At 40.7% G+C, this 15,608-nt stretch overlaps 1 pseudogene; it reads right to left on the bottom strand.

Moving 5' to 3' along the window:
* Positions 1-334: 334 nt before the first annotated feature.
* On the bottom strand, positions 335-1,262 carry LOC142451077 (olfactory receptor 5BS1-like; annotated as a pseudogene).
* Between the last annotated feature and the right edge of the window lie 14,346 nt (positions 1,263-15,608).

The following is a 15,608-nucleotide window of genomic DNA, read 5'->3' as shown; positions in this document are numbered from 1 at the left end:
TCATGCACCTTTGTGAAAATCCTAAGAAAAGATACTGATTTGGCCAGAGACCTTGTTCTGTTAGTTCATCTGTCTCTGCCCTGATGGAACCCCGATCCTTCAGATGGAGCCCAGAGTCCCATCTCCTATTATTTTACAAAGCATCGCTGGGTGGGATCCCTTTCCACAAACACTTTTCCTTGAGCCTTAGCTTTGTATAGTTTATTTATTTTTAAGGCCAAGCAGATACTTGAATTTAATTGAAATCCAATTTTCCCAAAACTTCTGTACTTAGAAAAACCTCCTCCTTTAGAAATAATTAAATTTTCTTCTGAACACAACCACACCAATAATCTTACCCAGAAGGACACTTTTGCTGTCTTATCATCCTCTGCAGCGCTGCCTTCACCTCCTGGTTCTTGAGGCTGTAGATGAGGGGGTTCAGCAAGGACGTGATCACACTGTACTGAATGGAGACCACTTGCTCCAGAATGGAGCCTGAAGGCGGGATTAGGTACCTGGAAAATGTTGTTCCGTAGAACAAAAGCACTACTGTGAGGTGGGATGAACAGGTGGAGAAGGCTTTGCCTTGACCCTCTGAGGAGCGGATTCTCAGGATGGCAGAGATGATTCTGGAGTAAGAGAAGAGGATCAGGGGAAGGGTCAGCAGCCCCATACATGCACATGACACAGCTAGAAGGATCACATTAGCAGTGGGGTCAGTGCAGGACAATGGGAAGAGTGGAGGCAGCTCGCAACTGAAGTGTGAAATGATGTTGGATCCACAGAAATGTAAGTTCTGTATGAACAGACTGTTTATCAAGGAGACCAGAAACCCCACGACCCAAGCTATGCTCACAATTACAGTGCAGAGAGACCTGCTCATGACCACGTTGTAGACCAGAGGGTGGCAGATGGCGGTGTAGCGATCATAGGCCATGGCAGAAAGAAGACTGGCTTCAGTACCCCCAGAGAGAGTGAAAAAGAAACTGGGTGATGCAGCCCCACACGGAGATGCTTTTCCTCTGAGACAAGAAGTTCTGTAGCATCTTGGGTACTGTGACTGAGGAGAAGCTGAGATCCAGGAAGGACAGATGTCCAAGGAAGAAGTACATTGGGGTGTGGAGGTGAGAATCAACTCTGATCAGCAGGATCATCACCAGGTTCCCCATCAAGGTCAGGAGGTAGATCCCCAGAAACAGCATGAAGAGCAGAGCCTGGACCTGAGGGTCACCGGACAATCCCAGGAGGACAAACTCAGTAAAAATGCTAACATTTTTCATTTTTGTTTAGAGACTTTGTACCTCAAGAGAAATAGATGATTCTCCATTGGGTGGGACATTGCCCTGAGTTATTTTCAGGGAACAAGAGTTTCATATTCACGGACAGTATGCTTTTTTACCTATAGACCCAAAAGGAAACGTAAAATAAGAACCTGTTTTCTCAGCTATAATCTCTTCACTTGCCCTTTGTTTACCTTCTGACACTGTTTTGCCAGGATCTCGATCTGTGCGTCCTGCTTCATGACTTCTCAATCATTATACTCAGTACGTACAAACCAGGTGGGCCCTGGAATCAAAACAAGGGGAAATGGCCCAGTAGCAAACCCTGTAAGACGCTCAATGGAAAAGGGAGGCCATGGGAAAGAGACAGTAATATTATTGTGAGCACTTTCTTACAATGGACTTCAATACTGTAATTTTACAAATGAGGAGAACGTTTTGCCAAAGTTCTCATAGCCCATTGAGGCCAAGTCTGGAACTAGAGCCAGGCATTCAGACTAATCTGATAGGCATCTTACAGGAGTGATCAATGATAAGTATTGTTGAAATGATTGTTTTGAACTTATTGTTAGGACTAAGTCCTGTATTGTATGTTAGAATGTTCTCTGGGGATCTATGTCAGTAGCTACACTGGTCTTAGAGTAAGAAGCTTAGTTTGTCTCCTGGCCCACAGATTCTAACTGGATCACCTGAGAAGAACTGCTTAGTTTCTTTAAGCCTTACCTTATTCATTTGTAAAATTAGTCATGTTCTAATATATATATATATATATATATATATATATATATATATATATATATATTGTATATACTCGAGTAGAAGCCAAGTTTTTCAGCACATTTTTAAATGCATTTTTTGTGGTAAAATTAGGTGCCTTGGCAGATAGTCGGATCAGCTGATACTCAAGTAGCGAGTATAAGACATGGAATTATATATATATATATATATATATATCAAAGGAAGTCTCTCTATTGGGTAATAGGCTTATGGGAATTTCGTTCTCTCTCCTTTTTAATATGTTCTCTACTATAAGCTTAATTTCCCACACCTCTTTTGTTTTTCCTTTTGTAAAGAAAAGACTTGGTGACCTTCAGGCAACACTCTGACTTTGTTTTCTTCAGAGAGAAAATGCAAAGGAGAAGCTTGAATGGAAGGGAGAGGGAAATCCCAGGGTGGGAGAAGCAGATAAAAAGCAAATTTCAATGATGCCTTCATGCACAGGCATCTCACTAGTTTGATTCCAATTGGCCACAAGAAATTGAATTAAATCATCTAGAAATTAGCTTGACCTAGGGTTCCAGAACACTACTAGGACAGTGTCTTCAAAGTGTGTTGAGAGGAATGTGTACATTATAACCCAGTGCTTCAGGGTCCACCATTCGTGTCAGGAGAGTGACGAGTTAGGGGGAATCTCTGGGCTCTCATATTTACCTCAATTGCTTCTTCTTTTGTCTATTTGATTATATGCGGTTTTGGTGGGAACGTTTCATTGAAGCAAAGATCACTATGACTAAAACCTTTGAAACTCAGAGAACAAGAGAAAAAGAAATGAAAAATGTGTTTCTCCTTATTCTCTCTTTTTCATTTCCAATCCATCAGGAAATACTCTACCCCCCCCCCCCCACTCTATCTGGCTATATTGCCAGCTACACCCCATTTCTCCTTTCCTTTTAAAGTAAAAGCCTAACTTGTCAGGTGTCCATAACCTGGTGTATTAAGAAACAGGTGCCCATACCTGATGTATTTAAAAAACCTAACATTTGGGGGTTCCCATAAACGTATGTATCTGGAAGACACCGGAGGAACAAGGGCAAAAGGTTTAACGTCTTATCAAGTACCTAACTAGAGGGAGCAATTTTTGCCATTGAGAAAGACACTCCCCTACCCTGGGTCTGGCAACTGGTTAGTCTGGGCCCTCTGTAAAATGAGATGTCTATGCAGATTCCTCCCAGTTACATACATCTATGTGCCTCCAGGTCCCTCTCACCAACCTTACTGAGGAGGGTTGCTCTCTGTCTTCAGGATTTTGACTCAGGCTGTCAGTCACAGGGCACTATTGGTGGAGGTGAGAGGCTTTCAGCCAGGTGCCAAGAAAAGTAGATTTAGCGACCAGCGACATGTAAGATAGGAGGTGGTCTTTGGCTGTCCACTGAGCTTGGTTGTGGGCCTTTTCAGAGTTGAACCTCTTAAGAATTTGAGTACTCTCTTTCCCTCAGGCCCAACGAGAGATCCTGGACAGTGTGTGTGACTTATATTTCTTTATACATCAAATCCCTAGACTCTTGTCCCAGGCAGGCCATGGGGAGGAGTGGTGATGAAGGGCCCCAGAGAACTAGGAACTGTTCATTGTTCCTGTGAGAGGTAGCCAGAGCCAAGGGGGGCACTGGTACTAGAACAGAGTGGCTACTGTCATGCTTGTTGCCAAAAGACAGCTGGCTGAGGACTGCAGCATAAAGAAAGCTCTTGGCCTTGAGAGCTTAATTAGTTCAGAAGCAGGGGATCTGCAGGCTCTGTAGAGAACTTGCCTGTGTCTGATCATTCTGGAATTCTGAACATGAGGGTGTGCATGAACACACACACACACACACACACACACCAAACAACAAGCCCAGTGCTACAGAATCAATTCTAATTCACAGAAACCCTGTAGGCATAGAAACACTCTATAGGGTTTGGGAGAGTGTAAATCTTTATGGGAGCAGACAGGCTAAACCTTGTGATTAGCGGTCCAATGCTTAACCCATTATATCACTAGGACTCCTTTCATACATCCGTGGGTACGCGCAATTTAAAAGCTTCATTTACTTTCTTAGACGTTTCATTGCTAAAGCCATTTACTCCTCACCTTACCCTTGCTGCCCCAGCTCTCAGCTCAGGCTGTGCTCTCTACTTCATCGAGAATTCGCCTTTTCTCTAATTTAGTTGTATCCCTTTCTCTGTTTGTCTTTAACACTGGTATTGACCCCGTTTTTCCCATTTAAAAATATAATGGCTAGAATTAGTAGTCCTTCCTGTTCCGGAGAGAGCCAGCTTCTCTAGGAACAGTCTTGGCTGTTGTGGAAGTAGCCAGGAAGGACCTACTATGCTAAAGGTGAAGGCAGACAGCAGAAATGATGAGGTCAACACTTAGGTCTACTTAAGGAATTACTCCTCTGTGAAAGAGGACTGGACAGACACTGGCCACGTGCTTCATTGACCATTTCGCTTCACTCTCTTTCTGTATCTGGAGTTACTTTTGCGACATGTGATAGCAATCTCATTCTTTTTCCTTTTGTCATCTTTGTAAATGTTTGTAAACATTTATAATATCTTATTTGTCCTTGAGTGACATGTGTTTGTTTGTTTTGTTTTTAATTTACCTATCCAAATTGACATTCTAAATTCTTTTAATTCCAGTCCTAACTTTTTTCTAAATTCTTTTTCTCCCTTTCAGTTTCGTTCAGTATAATTTATGGGTGGTATATTGCATACATAAAAACATGTAATTTAATGGATTTTGAAAGATGTATGCACCATGAGACTGTCACTACGATCAAAATAAAGAACATTTCCACCTCTTTGATTGGTGGAATCTTATTGTTTCTTCAAATATTTCCTTGTCTTTATTTTAATTTTCTTATTCTAAGATGGTTATTACAGAGATGCTGACATTGCTTGACTTTTCAGGTTGCGATTTATCTCTCTTGGTGACATTTAGGTGTGTTTATGTTTTAGTTAACTGTTTTGAGATCCCTATCTGTTTAGGTATCTCAAACTTCAATCACGGACATCAAGCCGATGCCTACTCATAGCGACCTTACAGGGCTGGGTAGAACTGCCCTAGTGAGTTTCTGAGACTGTAACTCTTTGGGGGGAGTAGATAGCCCTGTCTTTCTTCCAAGGAGTGGCTGGTGATTTCAAACTGCTGACCTCGTGATCACAGCCCAACACATAACCACTGTTCCACCAGAACTCCTTACCATACAATTCAATAGTTCAATCACACCAAGAATAATATCCTTGTATTATTTGATCCATCTGTTTACTTGAAGGATTATATATTATATTCATTATGAAATATTACTATACATACAAAAGAATGTATACATTGTACATGTATGATAAAAATGAAGATAACTAAACTTTTGGGTATTTCTTGCAGCTGAAAGAATACAACAATAATAACTTTGAAAGTCTATCCTTATTCTTCCTGGTGATAATTATCCTAAATTTTGTATTTATTTTCCTTTTGTTTTCTTTTTAGGGTTTCACCTCAAATGTTTGTATTCCTAAGCAATTTATTTAGTTGTACATCATATTGAATCCTCCATAAAGAAACACTAATGCATCCCTCAGGACCAGCGGGGAGAGTGGCAACACCAGGAGGGAAGGGGTGTGGAAAGGGAGAACCGATCTCAGGGATCTACATGTAACCTCCTCTCTGGGGGATGGGAAGAGGGAAGCTGGGTGAGGAGAGAAGCTGGGCAGTGTAAGATAAAATAATAATTTATAAACTATTAAGGGTTCATGGGGGAGGGGGGTGCGGGGAGGGAGGGGGAGGGAAAAAAAGGAAAACGAGCTGATTCCAGTAACCCAAGTGGAAGGTGAATTTTGGGAATGACGAGGGCAATGAATACATAAGGGTGCTTTACTCAATTGATTATGTATGGTTTGTGATAAGAGTTGTATGAGCCCCAATAAAATGATTTATTAAATTAAAAAAAAGAAATACTAATGCATATATTGTTTTCTCTAAAGTATGTTTATGAGATGGAACTAACAGAGTTGATACGGGAAAGTGAGAAAATTCCATTGCCTCATAAGAAGTTATTTAATAAATGATGTTTTGAGCAACAAACTGGTGTCCATTTGGGAAAAAATAAAATTGAATCTCTACTTACCTCACACATACAAAAAGTCACTTCTAGATGGATTATGATTTTAAATGTAGAAGATATTTTAAAGATTTCTTAAGAGTATATTAGGTAACATATGTTTGGTTTACTATGTCAGATGTCATACACCCATTTTCCAACTATATACATTTTTACTTATTACCTCCTTATTCTGTGTCATTGCTTTATTTGTCTATTCATCACAAACACTGTATACACTTGATTATGATAACTTGATAATAAGGTTGACAAGGAAATCTGCTTCTCATCTTATTCTTCATAGGTATGGATTCTGCTCACAGCTTTTTTTCACCACTGTGTTAAAATTTAATTATACCCCCAAACTGTTTTATTGGCATATAATTCATTTATCATACAATTCAATAGTTTTATCACATCAAGAAGAGTTTTAAAATCATCGCCATATCCGGTTTTAGAACATTTTCTTCATTTCTTCTTTAGGTGTGTTTACCAATCATTATTAGCTCCCTATTTCCCCCCAATCTCCCCTGCCTTACTGACAAGGAACCGTTAGTCCAGTTACTATCTCTATGGATTTGCCTATCCTGAATTTCATATACAGAAAAACATTAAAAAAAAAACACAAAACTAACAAGTATAAGAGTAAAAGAAATAAAAATCTCAACAGAAGAGAAAGAATAGAGGACTTCTGGCAAGATGCTGACCGAGTAACATACACCAGAGTGACTCCTCAGAAATCAGTGAAGGAGAGTTACTAACAGGGAAATTCCACACTGCTGGGTCACAGGAGGATCACCATAAAGATAAGTAGGCACAGATCCACTAAGCTTATTAAAGTGGAGGCCAGTTAAAGTCTAACTTTATCCTTACCACTGTCTTGGCCAGAGCCTGGATAATTTGGAGATGGCCCAAAGGCTTTGTCTCAACCCAGCCACAGCTTGCAGCCACCTAGGGGCAGGGTTTAAACCCCTCCAGCTCGGATGTCAGGGATTGAGGCTCAGCTATATTCTTACTTTTGTTTCCCTCCCTTCGCTCCCCCACAGTCTCAATGGCTGTTTATGTTCTTTTTCTGTTTTCTATTTCTCTTCCCTTTTATCACACATGCCACTATGGACCTCCAGGCCACTCCCCTTCACCTAGGGCATTTACAACTGCCCTCCACTCAGCTGGGAGAACTCCATGCTTTGCAGTGTAACTTAAGGCTGGAGAAAGCCCACCCACCTTCCTCCAGATAAATCCCGCCCACCTTCTTCCAGGGGAAGTCCTGCCCCCATTCCTCTGGGGAAAATTCCACTTGCCCACCCTCTGCAGCACTTACCACATGGCTGGGGTAATCCCACCAACCCTCTCCTGGCCTTCTGTGGCACTCCTGTTGCAGCAAGCACCCTTGCATGGCCTCTATGGTGCCCCAAGCTGCCGTGGGAAACACCATCTTGGCTTCTTGTGAGTTCACCTAGTACAACACCATCCTCGCGGGTTCACAACCACCCAACCAGTGTCTCCTGAGAGGAACCAACCAACTTGCCCTCCAAATAACAGAATACTGGTTGAGTAGGGAAAGAGTGAAGCCATAGGAGGATAAAGTAGTAGGCCAATTCCATAGTGGAATTAGCTTCAGGCAGTTCAAAGAAACATTTCTATGAGTCTCCCAGAGAGAACCCAGTGCTCTTTGACTCTCTGGAAAATGGCACCTGACTCCTCTAAAATGATTCAATGTGTACAGAAACCAGCCCAAATGACCTCAATGAAAAAATAAGAGAAACAAAAGGCAATGTCAGAAGATATCCTTAACCTAATGACATACATAGAAAAAGCAGACAATGAACTGCCACAGAAAGAAATTTTCAGAATGTTGCTTGAGGTCATACAGGATATGAGGGAAACAATACAGAAAAAGGATGAAATGATAGAGGAGATAAAGACCATACACCAAAGGGAAATACAAGTGCTTAGGGATGAGATAACAAAAACTCATAGCAGACTCATGGACTTCACCAAATGACTGGAGGAGGCAGAGAACCATGCCAGTGACCAAGAGGACAGGCAAGCAGACTTTAACAAATGTGCACAAAAATCTAATAAGATCATCAGAGAAGCTGAAGAAAACCTCAGAGCTATGTCTGATCCTATGAAGAGGAACAACATCAGAATAATTGGATTACCAAAGGAAGACACAACAAAGAAGTCATCTGCAAAAATAGTGAGAATTCTTGGAGGAAAACTTCCCCAGTATGATGAATGAAAACCAGGCAACCATTCAGGAGGCTGAAAGAGCACCAACTAGACCGAATCCCAAGAAGAAGTCACCAAGGCACATAAAATTTAAACTATCCAACTTTGAGGAAAAGGAGAAAATCATGAGAGCAGCTAGAGAAAAACAAGCAATCACATATAAAACTTCCAAATAAGAATATGTTCAGACCTACCAGCCGAAAGTATGAAGAACAGGAGAGAGTAGAGTAATATATTAAAACAATTGCAGGAAAATAATGCAATCCCAAGAATACTCTACTCAGACAGATTATCAATCAAGAAAGATGGAGAATTAAGATATTCCCAGACAAGGAAAAGCACAAAGAATACGTTCAAAGAAACCCAGCCCTACAAAAGATCCTTCCCAACCCAGTATAGGCAGAAGAACAGTGCTCACTAAGCACAAATAAGAGACTTCCACATAGAACAACCCCACCCAGACTGCCACACAGAACAACAACAAAGAGAAAACAGCCCCCAGATAACATTGGTTTAAGGGTGGAAAGAAATCAAGAATGAACCACACACACATGCACAACAAACTGATAAGAAAGGGAGGTAGGAAAACACCCAACACAAAAGGTATAAGATGACACCACGAGTTGACAGATAGATGTAATAACCCTGACTATCAATATACTGAACTCAGGCATTAAAAAACGGAGTCAAGCAGACTGCCTTAGAAAATGCAACCCATCAATCTGCTGCCTACAGGAGACACATCTCAAGACTACAGACAAAAATAGAATCAAAATACATCAAAAGAACTCACCATGACTGTAATAAGAGAGCCCTCAGACTAAGAAACAAACATCTTTAGCAATGACACATCAGACAAAGGCCTTACCACTAAAATTTACAATACTCTGCTGGCTTCCAAAAAGAAAAAAAAACAATTGCCCAATGAGGAGGTGGGCAAAGGACCTGAACAGAAGTTTTACAAGGGCAGAAATCCAAACGGCCAATAAACATATGGGAAAATGTTCCTGATCATTAGCCATAAGAGAAATGTAAATTAAAACAACAAGGAGATACCACCTAACACCCTCAAAGATAGCCCAATTCAAAAAATCAGGAGGCAACAAATGTTGGAGGGGCTGTGGTGAGGCAGGAACTCTCATTCACTGCTGGTGGACCTGTAGGTATATACAGTTACTATGGAAATTGATTTGGTGATATTAAAAACAGATAGAAATTGAGCTACTATACAACCCAGCAATCCCCCTACTGAGCATATAACCAGAAGAGGCAAGAAACAAACCACGGTCAGACATCTGTGCTCCAATGTTCATTGCGGCACAGTTCACAATTGCAAGGAATTGGAAACAACCCAAATTTCCATCAACAGACGAATGGATTAAAAAACTGGTACATACATACAATGGAGTACTACACATCTCTAAAAGCAGTGATGAACACATGAAGAACATTGCCACATGGGAAGAACTGGATGAAATTATGCTAAACAAAGTACACCAGGCACAAAAGGACAAGTACAATATGAGTCTGCTGAGGTAAATTAAAAAATGCAAAGGGGGCATAGGGAAAAAGCTACTGTATGCAACATTCCTGGGGTGGGCAGGGGACAGACCAAATTCAGGATTACATATGGTAGCTAATTAAAAAGGAGGGGAAAGGGAATAAAAAAAAAAGAAAGAAAAAGACATGGGTAGTCGGGGAACAGGGTCCTAACCTACTTACGGGGAGGGTATTGTTTATATCTTTACAGGGAAAGAGGGACCAGACTTCAACCTGGTGCTCCAAGATGTGAATGCAACATCCTGGCATGAAGCAGGGACCCACTAGAGAAGTCTGAGGGTCCGGCCCCAATCCCAACTATGTGGACAAACCCACCACCCCGCAGAAGAATTCACTTCAGAAGACAACAATGAAGCTGCAGCTCAGGGAGAGGAACATGTCTGATCAGAGCACACAGGAGCAAATGAAGGGAGAAGAAGAGAGAGTAGAACACATCCTGACCCACCAAGCCCTGAGGTCGATATTCCTGCTCAGAGCAGCCAAATCCCAGAGAGGACCATAGGGCTGGCACCACTATATGACACAATGTCCCTCACTGACCCATAGTGCTATGGGGGGGGACAACAATGGAGACACAGTGTGGGAATTGTGCCCGATATGACCCCACCACACTGAGGCAAAACACTAAGGGTGTGCAACAGAACAGCAAGGGGATCAGAACAACGAAGTCCCCAGGGAATACCAAAAATAGACTGTAGGATCAGGGTGTGGCAACCCATCAGACTCGGCCAGAAAACACTTCTAAAGGTCAACAGACTGACCTTGAACTATTTATAGGCTTTTTTTGGTCGTTGGTTTCTGTTATTTTGTTTTCTTTTGGTGCTTTGTTTTGCTCTGTCTTGTTTTTGTGCATATTATTATCTCTGCAGGTCTATCCAGATAAGATAGGCGGGATAAAAATTCTGGAGGATAAAACAATGGGCTGGACGGTTTGGGGGGACCTGAGAGAGGGGGAGGTGGGGGAAAGGAAGTGGGTGTTAACAAACCCAGAGAAAAGGGAACAACAAGTGATCCAAAACTGATGCTGAGGAGGGTGTAGGAGGCCTGGTAGGGCTTGATCAAGGGCAATGTAACCAAGAGGAATTACTGAAACCCAAATGAAGGTCAAACATGATAGTGGGACAAGAGAAAGTAAAAGGAAATAGAGGAACTAGGAGGCAAAGGGCATTTATAGAGGTCTAAATACAGCCATGCACATATATAAATATATTTATATATGATGATGGGGAAATAGATCTATGTGCATATATTTATAGTTTTAGTATTAAGGTTGCAGATGGGCATTGGACCTCTATTTAAGTACTCCCTCAATGCAAGAATACTTTGTTCTATTACACTGGCATTCCATAATGCTCACCTTCCTGACATGATCACTGAAGACAAAGCAGGTGCATAAGTAAATGTGGTGAAGAATGCTGATGATGCCCCAGCTGTCAAAAGAGATAGTGTCTGGGGTCTGAAAGGCTTGAAGATAAAAAAGTGGCCATTTAGCCGAGAAGCAACAAACCCACATAGAAGAAGCACACCAGCCTGTGTGATCATGAGGTGTCAGTAGGATCAGCTATCAGGCATCAAAGAACCAAAAAATCATATCATTGTGAATGAGAGGGAGTGTGGAATGAAGACCCAATGTCCATCTGTAGGCAATTGGACATCCTCTTACAGAAGGGTTGCAGGGAGGAAAAGAGTCAGTCAGGGTGCAATGTAGTATTGAAGAAACATACAACTTACTTCTAGTTCTTTGATGGTTCCTCCCCACAACTATCATGACTCCAATTCCACCTTGCAAATCAGGCTAGACCAAAGGACCTACACAGGTACAGATCAGAGTTGGAAACACATGGAATCCAGAACTCCTCATGATAAATATTGAGAGCAGTGATACCAGGAGGGTAAGGGGTAAGGTGGGGCAGCAAGGGGGAACCAATCACAATGATCTACATATAACCCCCTGCCTGGGGAATGGACAATAGAAAAGTGGGTGAAGGGAGACATTGGACACTGTAAAACATGAAAGAAATAATAATTTATAAATTATGAAGGGTTCATGAGGGAGAGAGAGTAGAGGAAGGAGTGGCAAAATGAGGGGAGGGGGAAAATGAGGAACTGATACCAAGGGTTCAAGTAGAAAGAAAATGTTTGAGAATGATGATGGGAACAAATATACAAACATGCTTGACACGATGTATGTATGTATGAATTGTGATAAGAGTTGTATGAGCCCCCGATAAAATGATTTTTTTAAAAAGCAGAGAATATTAAAAACTAGAATAAGTTTAAATGAATCATTAGGAAGATCCAATGATAAGGTGCTAAATTTTAACCTAATTGCATCCACAACTTTCCAATGCATTCTGCATGTTAACAAGGCTATTCATGTCTCTGGTCCATGATCAGAGGGGATGCTCAAGGGGCTTAATCCACGTGTATTAGTCCTTCACTTTCTTTTTAAAATGGAGACAGCTTTAAAATTGATCTAAAGGGATATCAAATGATAAGATATTACATTTGACCTAGTTACGCCTGCCTGAATCAACTTTACGATGCTCTTTCTCTGATTACAGGGCTATTCACCTCCCTCAGCCATGATCACAGGGTATTCTCTGGAGACTAAATCCATGTGCGGTCCCTGAAAATTATGCTTTGCTTTCTATTAGACTGCACAATGACCTCATCAAATTTTGGAATAAACTGCGGAATGAGCTCATCAAATTTGTGATAATATAAACACATGCAATTTATATTAAAATACTTAATCATAGCATGATGCCATGTCACATTTGTTATTTTAAACTGTTACCTGGGGAATGTTCACTGTCTTATTTTAGACTGTAGATTAAGACAACTACTAAGTTTACAGTTAATTTTTAAAAATCATGCTTTAGAGGCAAGAACTACAAGCACTTTTAGCCATCTCTATTTCCTATTAATTCTATGTGCTTATTTATTTCCTATGGATTGACTCATCTACTTCAGATTGCAAAGCAACAAAGTAAGCCTTTCATTTTTTTTTTCACGGTTTCAAAAATAGATATGTGATGGAGAAGCCAGTGCAATAACCCCATAACCGGAGATCATTAATCCGAGCATGACACTGCTCTTAGGACATCTCAGACTGCACTCAAAGACACACATATGCTTTCAATTTATTTAGAATAGCCAGCAATGTCATTTAATGTGACAATTACAAATAATGCTCAAAAATAAACTTGTAAACAAAATACTGATAAGAGCCTAATAGGAGTACTCTTGAGAATAAAAAGTTTTATGAGCACTTTCAGTAACTGTGCCAGGTACTAGAGATGTGACATTTAGAAAAAGGCAGCCTGCCAGCAGTTCAGGTCATACCAGTGCACACCCATCCTGAGTCAGTCCACACACATTACTGCCAAGTCTTCCTTTAAATAGAAACTGAACACTAATAGACAGAGACATTTTCACCATAATTAAAAAATATATATATATCTTTTTGACACTTTGTTATATTCCTTTCATTTTCAATTTTCTTTTGGGGTGTTTTTCTCCATTTTTATTCATTCTGCTTTCAAAGATATATCATTTGGCTTTTAAAAATCTTTCCTCACTGAAAACCACAAGCTTACCACAAATTTTTTGTGGAAATGCAACAGTCAAAGCAGTTTTGAAAAAGAAAAATAATTTGGAGGACTTTCACAATCTGATTGCAATCTTCTATAATCAATGCAGTGTGTTATTGGTAGAAAGATAAATGAAAGATTTGTAGAACAGAAGAGACAGTCCAGAAATGTAACAAAAATAATACCAGCATTTAATTTCCAAGAATGACACCAATATAATTCACTAGGGAAGGAAAATGTTTTCAGAAAATAATGCAGGAATGATCAAGTAGTTGCAGGGGGGTGGGGGAAGGAATTTGGATCCCTTTCTCACACAATGTATAAAACTTACTTTGAGTCTGAGGGACCGACCCCAATCCCAACTACGTGGACAGCTGCCCCTCATCCCTAAAGAATTTACTTCAGAGGACAGCACTGAAGCTGCAGCTCAGGGAGAGGGCCATGTCTGATGAGAGCACACGGGAGCAAATAAAGGGGGGAGAAGAGAGAGTGGAGCACATCCTGGCCCACTAAGCCTCGAGGATGATATTCCCACTCAGAGCAGCTAATCCACAGAGAAGACCATATGGCCAACCCCACTATGAGATGTGACATCTCTCACTGACCCATAGCCCTACAGGGGACAACACTGGAGACACAGTGTGGGAATTGCGCCCGATCTGATCCCACCACCCTGAGGCAATACACTAAGGGTGCGGAACAGAATAGCAAGGGTAGCAGAGCAACAAAGTCCCCAGGGAATAACAAAAATAGACTTTGGGGCCAGTGTAAGATATGACAAAATGATAATTTAGAAATTTTAAAGGGTTCATGAGGGAGGGGGGAAAGGGGAGGTAGGGGGCAAAATGAGGCGCTGGTGTCAGGGGCTTACATGGAGAGCAAATGTTTTGAGAATGATGAGGGTAACAAATGAACAAATCTGCATTATACAATTGATGTATGTATGGATTATGATGAGTTGTATGAGCCCCCAGTAAAATGATTTTTTAAAAAGAACTTATTTTGAGGTGGGTAATGTATCTATAGGGTAGGTTTGGTGGTGTAGTGATTAAATGCCTGGCTACTAACAGAAACATCTGTGATTGAGCCCACCACTTGCTCCAAGGGAGGAAAAATGTGTTTTCTGTAATGATTTACAGCCTTGGAAGCCCTGTGGGACACTTCTGTCCTGTCCTGTGGAGTCACTTTGAGATAGAATCAACTCGGCAACCATAAATTTCAGTTTGCCTAAGGGTAAAAGCTAAACCGAAGAAGAAAATGTAGAAGAGCTTCATGAAGACATAGCAACTAGTCATTTCTTAGAAAAGAAAACAACAGTGTAAACTGTGAAGGAATGCAATATCGAACTTCATCAGTATTGAAAATTTCTTTTCATTAAGGCATAATATTAAGAAAATGAAAGAGAAAGCCACAGACCAGACAATATCAGTAATTCATCATGAGTGTATCAGATAAAGGACTTATTTCTTAAAATAAAGAAATTCTATATTTAAAAATAAAAAATGTAGTAAGTCCAATTAAAATGGCAAAGGACTGAAACAGTTTTGAAAGACTTTATAGGAAATTGAAATAAGCATGGGAAATAAAGAAAATTCATGACTCTTAGTCCTTAAAACCAATCTCACCGCCATCGAATCAATTCTGACTGCTAGGGACCATTTAGGGCAGATTACAATTGCTCCTGTGGGTTTTTGAGATAGTGTCTCTTTGCAGGCATTGAAAGCCTGGTCTTTCCCCTGTAGAGTATCTGGTTGTTTCCAATTGCTGATTTGCATTTGCAGCCCCTCATGTAAACTCTACAGACCAGCTCTCCTTCCTTTAGTCCTTAGGCTACGACAAATTAAATCACAACAACATGCTACTTGTTCTTGTTTTTCGGTGCTGAAGTATTGGTTCCACCTCATAGCAACTCTATAAACAATGAATCCCTGCCCAGTCTGGTGTCATCCTCAAAACTGTTTTTATGTTTGAGACCATTGTTGCAGCCACTGTGTTCAAGTTCCAATTATTCATAGATATCTGCAGTCACCCTGTTAATCCATCTTGTTGCAGGTCTTCCTCTTCCTCATGGACTGACAATTTACCAAGCTTGATGTCTTGCT

Source organism: Tenrec ecaudatus, chromosome 6 (assembly GCF_050624435.1).
Source record: "Tenrec ecaudatus isolate mTenEca1 chromosome 6, mTenEca1.hap1, whole genome shotgun sequence".
Classification (NCBI taxonomy): Eukaryota; Metazoa; Chordata; class Mammalia; order Afrosoricida; family Tenrecidae; genus Tenrec; species Tenrec ecaudatus.
This window is presented reverse-complemented; position numbering and strand designations above follow the sequence as displayed.